Below are 18141 nucleotides of genomic sequence, written 5' to 3'. Positions count from 1 at the left end.
AGAAAACGAGAAGAGAGAGCCGAAAATAGGGGAAGGAAGAGAGAAAATAAATGTGTTAAATTTGTGGGGATTTGTGTAATAAAAGGTATTTATAGGTTCCCCCATTAGGGGTCCAATAAGGAGTTGGGCTTTGATAGATTAGTTGATGAAGATGTTCATAGGAAAAGCTATAAGGTTTGGGCTCCTCTAATCCAATATTTAAAAAAATTTAATTCAACTCCACTAGTTTAGTTATAACGTAGTTTCTCAAAGCATGACTAAATAAATATTTGATTACTTAAAATATTAAATAATTCTTTTGACTTTCAAATAGACAACATTTTAAGAAATAAATTATATAAATACTAAAGTATACATTACGGGGGATTACAGGTTTGTTGAGTGCTTGATCACCACTTGACTTGCATATTTGGAATTCCTAGTGAAGCATTGAGAGCTGAAGCTAAGAATAAACTAAGTTTGATTCCTAGACTAGAATCTTCATGAAAATAGGTATTTTCTAGTTTAGGGAAGCTTAATTAATCATGTTGTGCTTGATTTGGCTAGATTGGTTGCTCATACCATGAGAATAGGTCATGAGTGACTAATCAAGCTCCTCTAATTAGCTCGAGAGAGTAATTAGAGTTTGTATATGTGTGATTCTTCCCCTTGTGATCCCTCATTTATTTCCCCTAGGTTTTGATGATTGGATATTTGGATTCAATGTTGATGAATCCCTTAATCCCTTAGTTCTTTTACCCTCTCATTTTATCTCCTTTACTTGCCTTGTTAATTTAATTTGCCAATTTCCTAATTACTTAGACTTTAGGATCATTACCAAACTTTCAAACAACCGCAACAATATATTTAGCTTATTGTAATTAGTGAATTAACCCTTGATTAACCTTACTTCCTTGTGGATTCGACCTTATGCTTACCCTATCTTGGGTAATATAGGTTAAATTAGGCGAGTTTTCAATGACCCGTCACCTTCAACAAGATGAACATTGGTATTGAGCATTTGAAAACCGTTAGATATCCTGTAACAGGGTATACTGAAGCTTCCGTCATACCAAAAGGGGGCTATAAAGTTGCTGGTAAAGATTGGCCAAGATGAGAAGGAAAAAGACTTGATGGTTAAATTCATCGTAGTACATGTCCCAACAGCTTAAAATGTTATCATTGGTCGCCTACTAATTCATAAAGTACATGCAATGGTGTCAACATATCATTTAACCTTGGTGTACATGTCTAATGTCGGACAACCAGATAAGGTGAAGGGTAGTCAAGAATCAGCCTGATCTTATTGTCACACCATGATGAAGGGCACGAGTTAGAAAAGGAAGGCAAGAGAAGATTTGGTGAAGTCGTCAAAATAATTTGTATTCGACCAGTCCCCGAAAATAAGAAGTTAACGAGGGAAGAAGTTGTATTCGACTTGATGGTTGAATTCTTGGTAGTAGATGTCCTAGCAGCTTTCAGTGCTATCATTGGCCGCTTGCTAATTCATAAAGCACATGTAGCAGTGTCAACATACCATCTGACCATGGTCTACATGTCTAATGCCGGACAACCATAAAGGGTGACGGGTAGTCAAGAATTAGCCTGATCTTATTACCACACCATGATAAAGGGCACAAGTTAGAAAAGGAAGGCAAGAGAAGATTGGTGAAGTCGCCAAAAGAAGTTGTATTCGACCAGTCCCCGAAAACAAGAAGATAACTAGTGAAAAAATTACAACTAAGGTCTTTTGAAGTACGTCAACTTAGATGAGAAACTTAAGAGATTGAATTAATTGAAGGCAATAAGGAAAGGGTTGTCAAGATTGGAGCCGATGTAGACTCTAACGTCAAAGTCAATCTGAGAAAGAATGTGAATGTGTTTGCATTCTTTACTAAAGAAATGCCGGGCATAGATCCAAACGCCATTGTGCATCATTTGAATATGTTGACGAACCAATAAGGCTAGTAAAATAAGACAAAAGAACGTCATTGGCATAGAAAAATAGAACCATAAAGGAGGAACTTGACAAACTCTTGGCAACCAATTTCATTGAGCCATGTGATTACCCTACATGGCTAGCAAATGTTGTCATAGTGAAGAAAGCAAACATGTAAGGAGAATGTGTGTTGACTTCAACAAGTGGTCACGCTATGTTTGTTTTCATGGATGCCCATTATGGATATCATCAGATAGGTCTGTTCAAAGGAAATAGGAAGAAAACATCCTTCGTCACTGATGCCGAAGTATCTTGTTACCCATTAAACTAGTTAGATATGCTATGTGTCACAATTTGATTGGTTGTTATTAGAACTTTTATTTTTTTTATAAAAAAAACCCCTTGTTTTAAAATGTAAACCCTTATCCTCGTTTTGAACTGGTTAAATGAAGAATCTGAAGATCTGCAACTTCCTCTATTTTTCCTTCATCTTGTTCTTCATCATCTCATTTTCTTGCTTTCATCTTCAACAACAACCACAGACTCAACAATATCAACTCACTATTTGACCTCTCCTCAAACTCCACTTCTTATTCTTCCTCCCCTAGTCCCTTTCACTTTCTCTCTCTTCCAAATCTAATCATCGTTGCCAAGGCCTCGATCTACTTGGCAAAGTTATGTACTATGTTGTTGGCTTAGTTGTTGGTGTTCCCTATATTCAAAGGTGGTTTCGTCGTCGAAAACCTGCCTTCACTTCGCTAACCTCGTCATCAATAATAATTTCGGGCATGCAGATTTAGATGTTAATGAACAAGTTATTGATTGTAGTTGTAGCAAGCTGATATCGAAGCCGAAGAGTAAACAAAAGAGAAGATCACAGGGGATTACCCCTTTGAAATAACACGACTCTCTTTCGCAATTATGGACACCCATTGATTGTCCAAGGAGAAGAGCAATTAAAGCTTGAAATCATTAATTCATATTAGAGTTAAGATTTGGTATGAATTTTGGGTTTTTGATTTTGGTATCTGCGGTTATTTTTGTTTTTGCGATCTTCCCAATGCATTGGTGTTGGGGATTTGTATTGTTATAATAGAAGTATTATTAGATATATAGTATTATTATTCCTCATATTTTGTACTAATGTTTAGTTGTGATAGTATGAAGAAGCTTGTATTGATGTATTATTCTTTGTTGAAAATTCATGGAAATTTTGATCTTTTATTATTGAAGAAGCTAGAAGTAGAATGTTATGATCTTGTTTAAGAGTTCTATGTAATTTGATCTTGATTGGATAGCTATTGTAGACTATTTGCATACATTTTCGGTGAAGATTGAGAAAAAATAAAAGGAAAAAGCTTGATCGAGAGCTCATGCTAAGAGCAAGAGCTCTCGAAATCGACATTAGTAAAGATCCCCAGATCCAGAGATGCCAATCTCAATTTCAAATTTTCTTTTTGTTTCTTTGTTTCAATTTCATTTTCCAAGGGACCTGTATCTCAGATTCCCAGTTAATTCATTTCTAGGCTATTGTTTAATTTTTTCTGCATCTCATTTTCGCTTATATGTCGTGTAATCTTTGTTGTGTTTTTTTTTTGTTTCTTTTCTATTTTGTTTTTATTAAGTTTCAAGATTTATTGGTGATATTGTATTTTTGTGGAATTTTTTTTTATTTTTTTGAATTTATTATGATGTTAGGGTTTCTATTTTTGTTTTTATTGTATATTTTTCTTTTATGTCTCTTTTCTTTTATATCATTTGAATTTTTTTGTATTAGAACATTTAGGAGTGCTTTGTCATTACTTTTAATTTGTTATGTTTTATTTTCTTACGATGTTTTTATCTTTCAAAAAAAATGGCAAAATGAAAAAAAAAACAAAAAATTGGTACTGGTACCTATTCCTGCGATTTTTGGCTAAAAACGCAACAATAAGTCAAACATATTGCTAAGGTTTTTTTTTATCTATTGTTGCATCGTGATTTGCGACGACGCGAAATCCACAACGATAGGCCACTTAAAGACCGCCACAATTAAGGATTATTCTGCTAGTGCGAGCAGATGCCATAAATGTTAGGAAATGGGACGAGATGGTAGGTGCCGGTGGGCGAGGGTGGAGAGGTGAGTTACTGGGTTTTGGAGGGGAAGAAATTAAACAGAAGAGGAGAGGGAAGATAGAAAAAAAAGAATAAAAAATTAAAAGAGACCTTAATTACATGTTGAACAGGTTACAAGTTATTTGACTTGTTAATATTTTAAGTAATATCAAGGTTAACTTATTCTAGGATAATCAAATGGTTTGCTTACTTTTAGCAAACAACATAAATGTAGGCTTATTCTTGATTTTTTTTTTTTCCTTTTGAAAACGCTCAATTTTTATAATAAGCTTGTTATAAATCCCACTAACCATTGTGATGGTATTTGTGTCTGTTGGAATAATACCAATATCTCTGTGAAACACCATCTTACATATGATAGATATGCACATTTAGATATCCATTATAAGCCTAAAGATAAGGACTATTCCATATTAGGGGTTTATTGCCCTGCACAAGAAGTGGATAAACAACCTTATTGGGATCATCTACAAGATTATCTTAATGCTTTCACACTTCCATGGTTAGTGTTGTGGAATTTCAACGAAATGCTATGTTCAAATGATAAAATAGGGGGTAGATCTCTATGTTTTCATCATTTGAATCCATTACTACACTTAATGGCAATCACGTCTGCTATAATCATCCCATGCCTACAAAATGCTTACTCTTGGAAGGCCAGGGCACACAAAGAAATCACACTATCTACGAAAGAATTGATCGAGCTATTGCTCGCGCTTCCTTCACAAATTATTTCATCAACAACAATATTGTATATGCAAAATTTTACAGTTTCGGATCATATCCAGTCATTTTTTTGTTAAATGATTCCAGTGCATCTCAACCTCCAGCAATTCATATTCAAAATGCTTGGACTCTTCACAAGGATCCCATGATATAGTCCGACAAAACTGGTCAATTCCCATAAAAGGATCACATTGTTTGGATTCAGCAAAAGCTATCAAGAATCAAAACTAATCTCAAACTATGGGCACAAATATCGCCACGAACAAATTAGTTGACATTGAAAACAAATTACCTAACCTACAGTCTATTTAAATTATGGCTCCAACCTTATAATGTACACTTATTAAGCATATAAATCGCCTTATTCGACAAAGAGAGAAACTGCTCCTTTTTAATCAACGACATTGGGAGTCGAAAGCAAATTACAATGGCTCACGCAAGGGAATCGTAACTCTCTATTTTTTCATAACAAAATGAAAAGGAAAGTGGCTAGCATTACTATCTACAGACTTAAAAACAATCTTGATCAAGGGGTCGTCCCCCCCCCCCCGAAATCACCAAAATTCTAACAAACTCTTTCAAGCATCGTTTTACAAGCTCCTCTTATCCCTCAAGAAATACTGACACTAGCTTTATCACGGAATTCATTATCCCCAATGATAGTTCTCATCTAGGAAATCAAAGATGCGTTTAATGACATCAACCCACACAAAGACTTGGCTCGGATGGCTTTGGTGGAAAAAATTTCCAAGCCTACTAGCGAATTATTGGAAAAGATCCATTACCATACAAAGCTTCTTTTGCCATGGAAAAATACCACCTTAGCTATACACACTCTTATAGCGCTTATTCCTAAAAGTGATTCTCCGTAAAATCCTAATCATTTTTTACCAATTCGCCTTGTAAAATCAATTTACAAAGCAATCTCTAAAATCCTTGTTACTCGACTTACTCCCATTTTAAGAAGAGAAATTAATCCCTTTCAATATGCCTTCACTTAAGACAGATATATCCATGATAATTCGCTTATTTCTCAGGAAGTCCTAAATACATTTCACAAATCCGAAAATAGAACGGGATGGTGTGGATTGAAATCAGACATGGAAAAGTTTATGATCATATTGAATGGGATTTCCTCTGAAAGCTTTTATAAGAAAACTTGTTAACGGCAGCCAAATTCATTGATCTGGAATAGGTTTCAAAGTAAAGCCTAGATCTACGAATATCACATGTCTCCTTTTTGCGGATGATCTCCTTCATTTCTGCAAAGCCACTTTTATGGCTTGCAAGAACCTTAAAGATATTATTGATGTTTCTAGTCATGCTATGGTCAACTTGTTAATTTTCATAAATTAACTATTGTATTCTCAAAGAAAGTAAATAACCAAAGGAAACACTCTTCAGCAAGATATTTCAATATGGTTCCTAATTCCTCCTTAGGAAGATGTCTTGACGAAATCTGACTTCGGTGGAATCATCCAAAAAATAGAACAACGTATTAACCATTAGGAAGCATGTTTTCTCTCTAAAGCAGGATGGTTCCCCGTTATCCAAAGCAACCTTGAGGCTTTGCCTTCCTGTGTTTGTGCGTCTTCCCTCTCCCAACGACAATAGCTAACTCTTTAGATACTTTGTTAGGTGTGATGAACAAGAGAACCGGATATCTCACTCCAAGGCACGGAAACTACGCTTTCCTATTAGTTTAATTTCGCCCCTCTAGGATCACCGGGTTAACACGAAATAATTAATGAGATACAATGGAGAGAAAACAATCCACTTAGATGGTCTTCTAAGTGAATCAACAAGAACTTGTGTTTTTGTGTTTGTGAAGAACACTCAAGAGAAGTTTGCAAGGTTTCTCTTAAGCTAAGCAAGAAGACTTTTAGAGTATAGAAAATTCTGATTTTCTTCTAACCCTTTACTCATAGGAATCCCAAGGTTTATATAGGAAGAATAAACCTTTCATTGACTAGAGTGGTTAATCACATAACCCCCATCTTAATCACCCATCAAAGGCCTTTAATCCACTGATTTAAGGACCTTAAAGGTCATTAAAATGAAACCATAACATCACAATGGACATAAACAGTCAAGGCATCTTTTCGCGTTCCAATACAGAAGGCAGGTCGCGACTCGCGAAGGAGCTCGCAAGTCGCGAGGCACTGGTCGCGACTCGCGACGGCCCTTCTGTCTCCCTTGGTTTATCAACGTGATTTTGCCACTTGATGCACTCTAATCTTTTGCATACTAGACCTCCTCCTCTTCTAGTACATACCTATATGAATCTCAAACCCATTACCCTATAAATGTTCCAACAATCCTCCTCCCATTTATAGGGTAATGTTGAAAAGTTTTCCAACTTGCTATAAATCGCAAACATCATGTTCATGCATCATGGAAATATCTAACGATTGAATTTCCATTTAGTAAAAGTAATCTTTACAATAATTTAGATCATAATGATAGACAAAGCTTTGAATCATATAACCATTACAAATTATTGAAGTTACTAATACACACAAACATAAACTAGGTTCTTAAACCTCCGACACCTATGAAGCCTTGGTGTCCATATCCATTCATAAGCATTCCAAGTCAAGCCTTAGACTTGGTGAAGCGGCCAAACTTCTAGCTTAATAGGTAAATCTTTCCGAACATGCTCCTACAATTGAGCACTTATCAAAGATTTATTAAGAATAAATTCAACCTCTTTATCATTGTAGCAACAAGCACTAACTTGGGATGTATTAAACAAGTGCTCCCAACCTCTTAGAGAAGTACTATCCTCCTTGAATTTGAGATCTAACGTTGTATTAGACATCAAATAGAGTTTTCCTTCACCATAGGTTGATCAATAGGCTTAAGACCCATCCCTTTGTTCATTTTGTTCACTAGTTCCCTTGACAACGGTTTTGTAAACGTATCCGCCAAGTTCAAACTAGACCGAACAAAATTAATAGTTATACAACTATTCCTTATCATTTCCCGCACATAGCTATGTCTAACTCCAATGTGCCTTGACTTGCCATTGTAGACTTCACTATATGCTTTAGCTATGGTTGATGCACTATCACAATGGATAGCAAGAGGTGACATTGGTTTACCCATAAGTCCACCTCACTCAACACATTCCTTAGCCATTCCGCTTCTTGGCAACAAGAAGCCAAAGCAATGAATTCCGATGCCATAGTGGAATCCGTTATACATGTTTGCTTCTTGGATGCCCATGAAATGGCACCTCCTCCAAGAAGAAACACCCAACCACTAGTGGATGAATAATCTTCCTTATTCGAAATCCAACTAGCATCCGAGTAACCTTCTAAGATAGAAGGTTCTCTTTTGTATGTTATGACATAATCCAAGGTCTTATTCAAGTACCTTAACACTCTTCTCAATGCTTGCCAATGCAACATACTAGGATTACTAGTATACCTACTGAGCTTGCCAATAGCAAAGGCTATATCCGGCCGAGTGCTAGTCATAGCATACATCAACTAATTAAGCTTGCATACTCCAATTGTGAAATTGGAGTACCACTACTCGGAACCAAGTGAATACTAGGATCCATAGGAGTAGCAAAATGAGTCGAATTTGACTCATTATACCTCTTGACCACTTTCTCAATATAATGAGATTGTGATAAAGAAAACGACCCTTTCCCTCTTATTATTCTAATACCTAGAATAACATCCGCTTCACCCAAATCTTTCATGGAGAAGCTAGAGGAAAGGAAGACTTTGGTCTTTTCCACTTGTTCCAAATCAGTCCCAAAAATAAGCATATCATCAACATATAAGCAAATTATAACTCCTTTACCGTTATTATCAAATTTGCTATATACACACTTATCGGACTGATTTATTTTGAACCCACTAGACAACACAACTTCATCAAATTTTTGATGCCATTGCTTAGGTGCTTGTTTAAGACCATACAAAGATCTAACTAATTTGCAAACTTTAGTTTCTTGACCTTTAACCACAAACCCTTCAGGTTGATTCATGTACACTTCCTCCTCCAATTCACCATTAAGAAAAGCAGTTTTTACATCCATTTGGTGAATTACTAGACCATGAATCGCAGCTAATGCTATCAATAGTCTAATAGTAGCTATTCTAGCTACTGGAGCATAAGTATCAAAGTAATCGATACCATATCTTTGCCTAAAACCTTGGACCACTAACCGGGCCTTATGTTTTAGTATGGTTCCATCGATTTTCTTTTTCCTTACAAAAATCCATTTACAACCTAGGGGTTTGCAACCGGGAGGTAAATTAGCTAAAATCCAAGTGTGATTACCCATTATAGAATCCATTTCATCATTCACTGCCTCTTTCCAGAAAGCAGAATCATGAGACTTCATAGCCTCATCAAAGGCCTAGGATCCTCCTCCATATTGTAACAATATGAAATTTGAGTCGAAATTGACTCCCTTGACCCTTCAACTAAATATAGTTGAAAATCCGGTCCAAAAGATTTCTCTTTTCTAATTCTTTACTTTTCCTAATTTCCGGTGTTGTAGTATCATGATCATTAGAAATGTCATCTACAACATTGGAACTAGTACTAGGTATCATGTCCTTTGGTCTTGGAATCGATGAGAATCTAGTCTCATCAAATATTGCATCCCTTGACTCTATCACGGAGTGAATAGAGACAAAGTCATTGGGCTCAATGACATAAAACCTATAGGCTTTGCTATGTACCGCATAGCCTATAAAAATGCAATCAATTCCTTTTTCACCTAAAGTTTTCCTTTTAGGTTCCGTCAATTTGACAATTGCCCTACAACCCCATACCTTAAGGTAATTGAGATTAGGCTTTTTATTACACCAAAGTTCATAAGGGGTAGTCTTATTCCTTTTATTAGGAACTCGATTTAAATATAACATGCAGTTAAAATTGCATCACCCCAAAAACCGTCATTAAGACCCGAATTAGAAAGCATGGTATTAACCATTTCTTTTAGGACCCTATTTTTCCTTTCCGCTATACCATTACTTTGAGGTGAGTATGGGGCGGTTGTTTCATGAATTACACCAATGGAACTAAAATAACTTGGATTATAATATTCACCACCCCTATCCGTTCGAAGTCTTTTAATCTTTTGATTAAGTTGGAGTTCCACTTCGATTTTAAAGGTCTTAAACTTTTCTAGTGCTTCATCTTTAGTAAATAATAAATATATGTAACAAAACCTTGAAAAATCATCAATAAAAGTTACACATATTTTTATTTCCAAAGAAGGTGAACTATGAAAGTCACACAAGTCACTATGCACCAATTCAAGCAATACCGTTTGTCTAGTCACACTAGGATAAGGATTTTTTGTAATTTTATTTAGCACGCAAGTGTGACACTTCTCTAACTTTAAATCGAAAGGAGGTATAACCCCATTTTAGACATGTCATATAATCTACGATAATTCACATGACATAAACGATTGTGCCATAGAGAAGAAACATCAAGCATGTAAATAGAACTAGTACCAATTTTATTATCAATACTAAATTTAAACATTCCATTACAAAAGAAACCTTGTCCAACAAAAATACCACCCTTGGAAAGTACAAATTTATCCGACTCAAAAACAACTTTAAAACCATACTTATTCAAAGACCTCCGACACAAGATTCTTCCTAACTTCCGGTACATAACAACATCCCGGAGAGTTAAAGTCTTTCCCGAGGTTAACAACAATTCTACTTGGCCTATCTTTAGCCTTTACCGTAGAATCATTCCCCATATACAAGATTGGACCATCATCCAAATCTTTCAAAGACTTGAAGAAATCCTTGTTATTGCACACATGTCTAGAGGCTCCCGAATCTATCCACCAAGAATCATCAACCTGCACACACATAATTTCAGAAATCATAGCAACAAAATGCATTTCTTCAATTACATTAACATGTGCATTTTACCTTGGTTTTGAACAACACTAGGTTGTGGTTCTTTGTCTTCTTCTTGTTGTTAGAAGGACAATCCCTCTTTAGATGAGGACCATTGCATATCCAACAAGAGAGGGTCTTCCTCTTCTTGTTTGCAACATTGGTTTTGTTGTTGTTGTTGTTGTTGTTGGATTTCTTGGTCTTACTAGACCCACCAACCTCTACCAAATTAACGGTAGATTAGGAATACTAGGAGTAGTATCCTTAACCCCATCTTGAGCCCGGATCCCTCTTCAATACGAAGATGAGTTCCTAATTGCTCCATGGACATGTCTTCCTTTTTATGTTTTAAAAGATGTTTTGTATCTTTCCAAGAATTTGGTAATTTGTCAATGATTGAGGCAACCGCAATTGCCTCATCCATCACCATACCATGTGACCTTATTTGGTTCAAAATATGATGAACCTCATGGAATTGCTCCATAATAGGCCGATCATTAGTCATTTTAAATGAATTAAAATTACTAACAAGGAATTTCTTACTTGAAGCATATTCCAAGATGTACTTGGCCTCGAGAGCATCCCAAAGTTCCTTTGCACTCTCCACATTTTGGTAGAGATCGAATAAAGGGTCGGTAAGAGAGTTGAGAATATGACCCCGGCAAATATAGTCATCATTCTCCCACTTTGTCCCCTTCCTTGTAGTCTCCACGGACTCCTCCTCTCCATCTTTTGGGAATGGTGGCATGGGTGTTGAAAGTACATACACCACATTCAAGGCGGTCAACAAGAAGTGCATCTTCTTTTGCCACCTTCGATAACCCACTCCCTCAAACTTGTCCAACTTTTGGAAGTTCATAGTCATGTCCTTGAGTGATTGAGCCATATCCGAAAAGAAAGAAAAGAAAGTTAAACTAATAGATTGTTAGGTGTGATCAACAAGAGAACCGGATATCTCACTCCAAGGCACGGAAACTACGCTTTCCTATTAGTTTAATTTCGCCCCTCTAGGATCACGGGTTAACACGAAATAACTAATGAGATACAATGGAGAGAAAACAATCCACTTAGATGATCTTCTAAGTGAATCAACAAGAACTTGTGTTTTTGTGTTTGCGAAGAACACTCAAGAGAAGTTTGCAAGGTTTCTCTTAAGCTAAGCAAGAAGACTTTTAGAGTATAGAAAATTCTGATTTTCTTCTAACCCTTTACTCATAGGAATCCCAAGGTTTATATAGGAAGAATAAAACCTTTCATTGACTAGAGTGGTTAATCACATAACCCCCATCTTAATCACCCATCAAAGGCCTTTAATCCACTGATTTAAGGACCTTAAAGGTCATTAAAATGAAACCATAACATCACAATGGACATAAACCGTCAAGGCATCTTTTTGTGTTCCAATACAGAAGGCAGATCGCGACTCGCGACGACCCTTCTGTCTCCCTTGGTTTATCAACGTGATTTTGCCACTTGATGCACTCTAATCTTTTGCATACTAGACCTCCTCCTCTTCTAGTACATACCCATATGAGTCTCAAACCCATTACCCTATAAATGTTCCAACATACTTTACATAGGCAATTCTTTTAGAGTCAAAATAAAGAAAAGAATGTAATTCCTCTCATTAGCGTGGAACAAATTATGCACACAAAAATCCTACGATGGATTGAGCCTTAGTACGATCCTTCCTTGGAATAAAACTAACATTCATTGCCAAATAAACTAGGATGGAGAATACTAACAGATGAAAATAATCTATGGGTACAACTCATAAGGGATAAATACATTCAAAATTGCTCTCTCTTCAACTCTAAACCTAAACAAACGGATTCCCCTTTTTAGAGACAAATTCTACAACAAAAAGAAATTCTAAAAAAAGGCATCCAATGAAAATTAAAGGAACGAAGAACACATTCTTTTCCGACTTCACAATTGGTGCTATCCCCAAAGTCTTCTTTCCCTTCTAAATCTTTCACACGATCAAGTGGATATAAATCTAAAAGTATCCACTTCTATAAGACCCAATCGCGCGTGGGATATTTCTGGTTTTCAAGAACAGCTACCACAACACTTAGTGAATATATCATAAAAGGCATTCCAATTCCGCACAACAACCTCGAGGACTTTCCCGTTTGGAGCACTACATCCACGGGTGCCTCACAGGGAAGTCTGCCACATGGATAACACACAACCTAGACCCAACCATTAACAAATAATCGTATAGATGGATCTAAAGCTTGATATTCCACCGAAACATAAAATTTTTCTTTGGCAAATTTGTCACAATAGTTTGGGAGTCCGTTCTATCTTGGCCCAACGCGAAACTCTACATATCAACACTTGTGGTCTCAGTCAGATTCATGAAGAAAAATCATAGACCATCTTTTTGGTGATTGTCTACACCTTCACCCTCTTTGGTATGAACAGCAAGTTTATTCATTTGCTTCCTAAAGCGCGGCACCACTATCATTTCTTCACCACCCTAAACAATCTCCAACCTAAAAAAAGTGGTCATTATCAAATTCATATTTTAATTTGGAATATTTGAAAGGAAAGAAACATCATTTTCAATAATAACAAACTCAATATCCATAGAATTTTCCACGAGGATAAAATCATGTGGACTGAATTGCAAATGAAACAGACAATTGACATTCTACTGGATCCCATTTCTACTCAAATTACTCTTCCAATCATCACTAGTCTCAGCCCCCAACTCCAATCATCTTCTAGTGTCTTGGAAGCCACCACCTACCAACTTCTACAAACTTAACTTTGATGGCTCGATCCGACATCAATCTGCTGCAGTAGGTGCTATCATTTGCAATAATCAAGGAGAGCTCTATAAGGTGGCAACATACAATCTCGGCCCAAGTCTTTTTTGTACAGACTCTTGCACTTCATCAGGGTATTATTCTTACTATTCAGTCCAACAATAAAAAAGTCCAAATCGAGGGCGACAATTTTTTTGTTGTTAACGCAGTCAAATATTGCTAGTCTCTCCCATGACAGATTTCTCAAATCAGTTGCAATATCAAGCTTCTTTTACAATCTTTTGATAACTAGAGCATCGCACATATTTACACAGAGGTGAATAAGGCAGCAGACTAGATAGCAAATGTTGGGCACTTAGTACCCTCCTTTTTAGTATTGAAAATTGTAATTATTCGGCTCTTTAAAATATTATTGTAAACGATGTGTTATAAATTCCCCTAATGTGTAGGGTCTCTTAGCCTTTTTTCTTCTTACCTTAAAAAAAGGAAAATTTCCTCAGGTACCCTTGAGGGTTGACATAATTCTAAAATTACAATTGCATCATTAGTAAGGGTATCTTGAGCCCAAACACATTCAGGAAATCTGAGAAATTCTCCACATGAGGGGTAATTTGAGAACTACGTCAAATCTCAGGGGTAATTGAAGAATTTCAAATAATAATAAATATAGGAAAAATTGTTTTAAATAAGTCAACCTTTGTGCGGTCTTCCCATTTTAAATCTAGCTTTTGATTATCTCTAATTGAGTTAAACTTTTATGTCTGTTTTCTTCTATTGAGTTTTAACCCGTTTGTGACTTGTTTAGTAGGTCACTTATGATATGTGTTACAATGTCCATTTTTCTATAACAGACGAGCGAGGCAAGAGTGGGGGTGGGACATTGTAACACGTATTATAAGTAACATATTAAACAAGTCATAAACAGGTTAAAACTCAATAAAAGAAAACAACATACAAGTCTAACCCAATGAGAATTAATCAAGAAATAGACTTAGAGCTTGTTTGGTTAACATTCAAATATGGGAAATTAGAATTCCTAGGAAATAGGTATGTGTTGTTGTTTGGTTGGCAAAAACATGGGAAGTAGAATTTCCTAGGAAGTTCTATTTCCCACAAAATTACCTAGGCCCCATAGGTAACCATAGGTAAGTGGAAATTCCTATGGGAAATAGAATTTCCCATGTTCAACCCAACTAAATTATGTACTTCATAGGAAATGAAATTTCATGGGCAATGCAAATTCAAGGGAAGCTATACTTCCCAACTTCAACCAAACGACCCCTTAGAATGAGAAGATCGTGCAAAGCCGCAAAGGTTGACTTATCTAACCGTGTGTTTGGTTCATTTTTAGTAAATGAAAGGAAGATAAGAGAAAGGAATGGAAGAGAAAAGAAAAGAATGGAAGAGAAGAGAAAGGAAAAAGACTTAACTTCGCATGTTTGATATTATAATTTTTTGCACGCGATGCGTGCTTGAATTTTTTCGAAAGAGAAACTCGATTTTCTTCGGCATAAGAATCAAAATTGAACATTAGACATACGAAGTATAAATGTATAATTGTTTTTAGTTGAAAATTTTGATTGGTTTAGTTTCTGTCACTTAAGTCTCTCACCATTCTTTTTGCTTTTTTTGTTTACTTTTCAAAGTTAAATTCTATGAACAAAATAGAAATTTTATTGAATTTATTTATGATTACTAATATTATAAATTTTTAGTTGATTTTTGAATTAAGTACAATACTTTATAAATTGTAAAGAAAGTGGACACTTTGATTTCAAGTCAATTTTTTCATAGGTTGTAGTTTGTAAGTGAATTTGTAATTTAGAAAGGAAAGGGGGCAAAATAGGCATTTCAAAAAAGGACAATATTCCTCCCCCCTTCCCTTATATAATAGAGATCGTTGTGAGAAATATGGAAATAAGATAATACAAGTAGAGAGAGTTTGTATATTGAAGTATATATTTTGATCTGATGCGTATATGTAAATCTTACGCTTACATATTTATAGTGGTAAATTATACCACTGTTTACATAGAGTAGAGTAGTAGGGTGGTAGAAAAATGTTACATTGCATTGAATGTTGATGGCCATTGTCAAAGTTGGTGTACTCCAAAGTCCAACCTGACAGTCACAACTATTGTAACACTCCCCCTTGAATGTCAGTGTTGGTTCTATGTTTTATATGCTTTTAATATACCGCCTCATTAAAAACCTTGTCAGGAAAAATCCGGTGGGATAAAAACCTGATCGAAGGGAAAAGGAGTGCAGCGCATATAATACTCCCCCTGAATCTAGCATATATCACGAAGATGATGCATTCCAATTTTTCGGACTAATTCTTCAAATTTCTTCGCCGGAAGGAGATTTGGTGAATAAATCTGCAAGATTCTCACATGATTGGATTTGTCGGTGTTGATCGTCCCTTCCTTTTGGAGGTCATGAGTGAAGAAGAGCTTTGGTGATAAATGTTTAGTTCTGTCTCCTTTGATGTACCCTTCGCTTACTTGGGTGATGCATGCAGTATTGTCTTCGTAGATGATAGTTGGATTTGTTGTTATTGTTTCCATCCCCATTCTTCTTGGATATTCTTGATCATTGACCTTAGCCATACACATTCCCTTCCAGCTTCATAAAGAGCAATTAATTCTGCATGATTTGATGATGTGGCCGTCAAAGTCTGCTTCGTAGATTTCCAAGATATTGCAGTACCTCCATAAGTGAATACATATCCGGATTGAGACTTAGCCTTTGTGGGTCTGATAGGTAGCCAGCATCTGCATATCCAATGAGTGACGCATTGGTCTGACTGATAGAATAATCCGAGATCTTGTGTTCCTCGAAGATAACGTAATAAGTGTATGACTCCATTCCAATGTCTCTTGTTGGTGCATTGTTGTATCTAGCTAACAAGTTTACTGAAAAAGCTATGTCAGGTCGAGTATTGTTAGCCAAGTACATTAAAGCACCAATTGCACTTAGATATGGTACTTCAGGACCAAGAATCTCTTCGTTTCTTCTCTCGTGGTCTGAATGGATCATCTTTCTCATTCAGGGAACGCACTATCATTGGAGAACTTATTGGGTGGGCTTTGTCCATGAAAAAACGTTTCAGATTTTTTCTGTATAGTTTGATTGATGGACAAAAATCCCATTTCTTAGATGTTCCATTTGCAGGCCAAGGCAAAATTTTGTCTTCCCGAGATCTTTCATCTCAAATTCTTTCATCAAGTATTTTGCAGTCGCTTCAAGTTCTCTAGGAGTTCCGATAATGTTCAAATCATCGACATATACAGCAATGATCGCGAATCCTGATTTAGATCGCTTAATGAAAACACAGGGACTGATTTGATTATTTTTGAATCCTTCTTTCAATAGGTATTCACTAAGACGATTATACCACATTCTTCCAGATTGTTTTAACCCATAGAGTGATTTTCTCAATTTTATTGAGAACATCTCTTTGGGCATGCAATTTTCTGGTAGTTTTAGTCCTTCAGGAACTTTCATATAAATATCTGTGTCAAGTGAGCCATACAAATATGCGGTCACTACATCCATCAATCTCATTTGCAATCCTTTCGAAACTGATAAACTTACCAGAAATCTTAGTGTAGTTGCATCGACTACTGGAGAATATGTCTCATCATAATCAATCCCTGGCATTTGCGAAAAGCCTTGGGCTACTAATCTTGCCTTATATTAGTAACCTCATTTTTCTCATTTCGTTTTCTCACGAATACCCATTTGTACCCAACTGGTTTTACACCTTTTGGTATTTGGGTTATTTGACCGAATACTTCACGTTTTTCAAGTGATCTCAATTCTGCTTGAATTGCCTCTTTCCATTTTGGCCAATCTTTTCTAGGCGACATTCATCAACTGTATTTGGCTCTACATCATTTTCATCGTATGTCATTTCAACCGCTATCGAGTAAGCAAAAATTTCATTCAAGACAACATCTTTTCGATTCCATTGTCTCTTTGTAGAAACATAATTAATTGAAGTTTCATTGTTGTCTAGCTTTCATGTTCCTTTTCTTCTGGAACACGTTTCTTTCATTTTTGTTTTCATCATGCTTTGTTGGGAGATTTATATTAATTTCGTTCGTTGTCTCCCCTTGCCTTTTCATTTTTCTCGGTTTTAAATCTTTAGAACCGGGTGGTCTGCCACGTTTTCGACGTGCTATTGACTCATTTTCAATTGCCTTATTGTCATTAGGAATTTCAATCCGTTCCGGAGCATTCGCAGCAGGTACATGTGACTTTGTCACTTTCTTAGAATCTGTGAATGCATCTGGCAATTGGTTTGCAATACTTTGCAGATGAACAATTTTCTTGACTTCTTGTTCACATGAATTTGTTCTCGGGTCCAGAAACGACATTTGCGATGCGTTCCATGTAATTTCCGATTTTATATTTTGTGGGTCCACTTTCTCTCCCCCTAAGGATGGGAATACCGACTCATTAAAATGACAGTCGGCAAATCGAGCCGTAAATAGATCACCAGTTGTTGGCTCTAAATATTTGATAATTGATGGAGATTCAAATCCAACATATATTCCCATCCTTCTTTGTGGACCCATTTTAGTACGTTGGGCGGAGCAATAGGTACATGTACAACGCACCCAAAAATTCTCAAATGTGAGATATTCAGTTCTCGACCTATACTAATTGTAATGGTGAGAATTTGTGATAGGCTGTCGGCCTTAATCTT

Source organism: Beta vulgaris, chromosome 7 (assembly GCF_026745355.1).
Source record: "Beta vulgaris subsp. vulgaris cultivar EL10 chromosome 7, EL10.2, whole genome shotgun sequence".
NCBI lineage: Eukaryota > Viridiplantae > Streptophyta > Magnoliopsida > Caryophyllales > Amaranthaceae > Beta > Beta vulgaris.
This window is presented reverse-complemented; position numbering follows the sequence as displayed.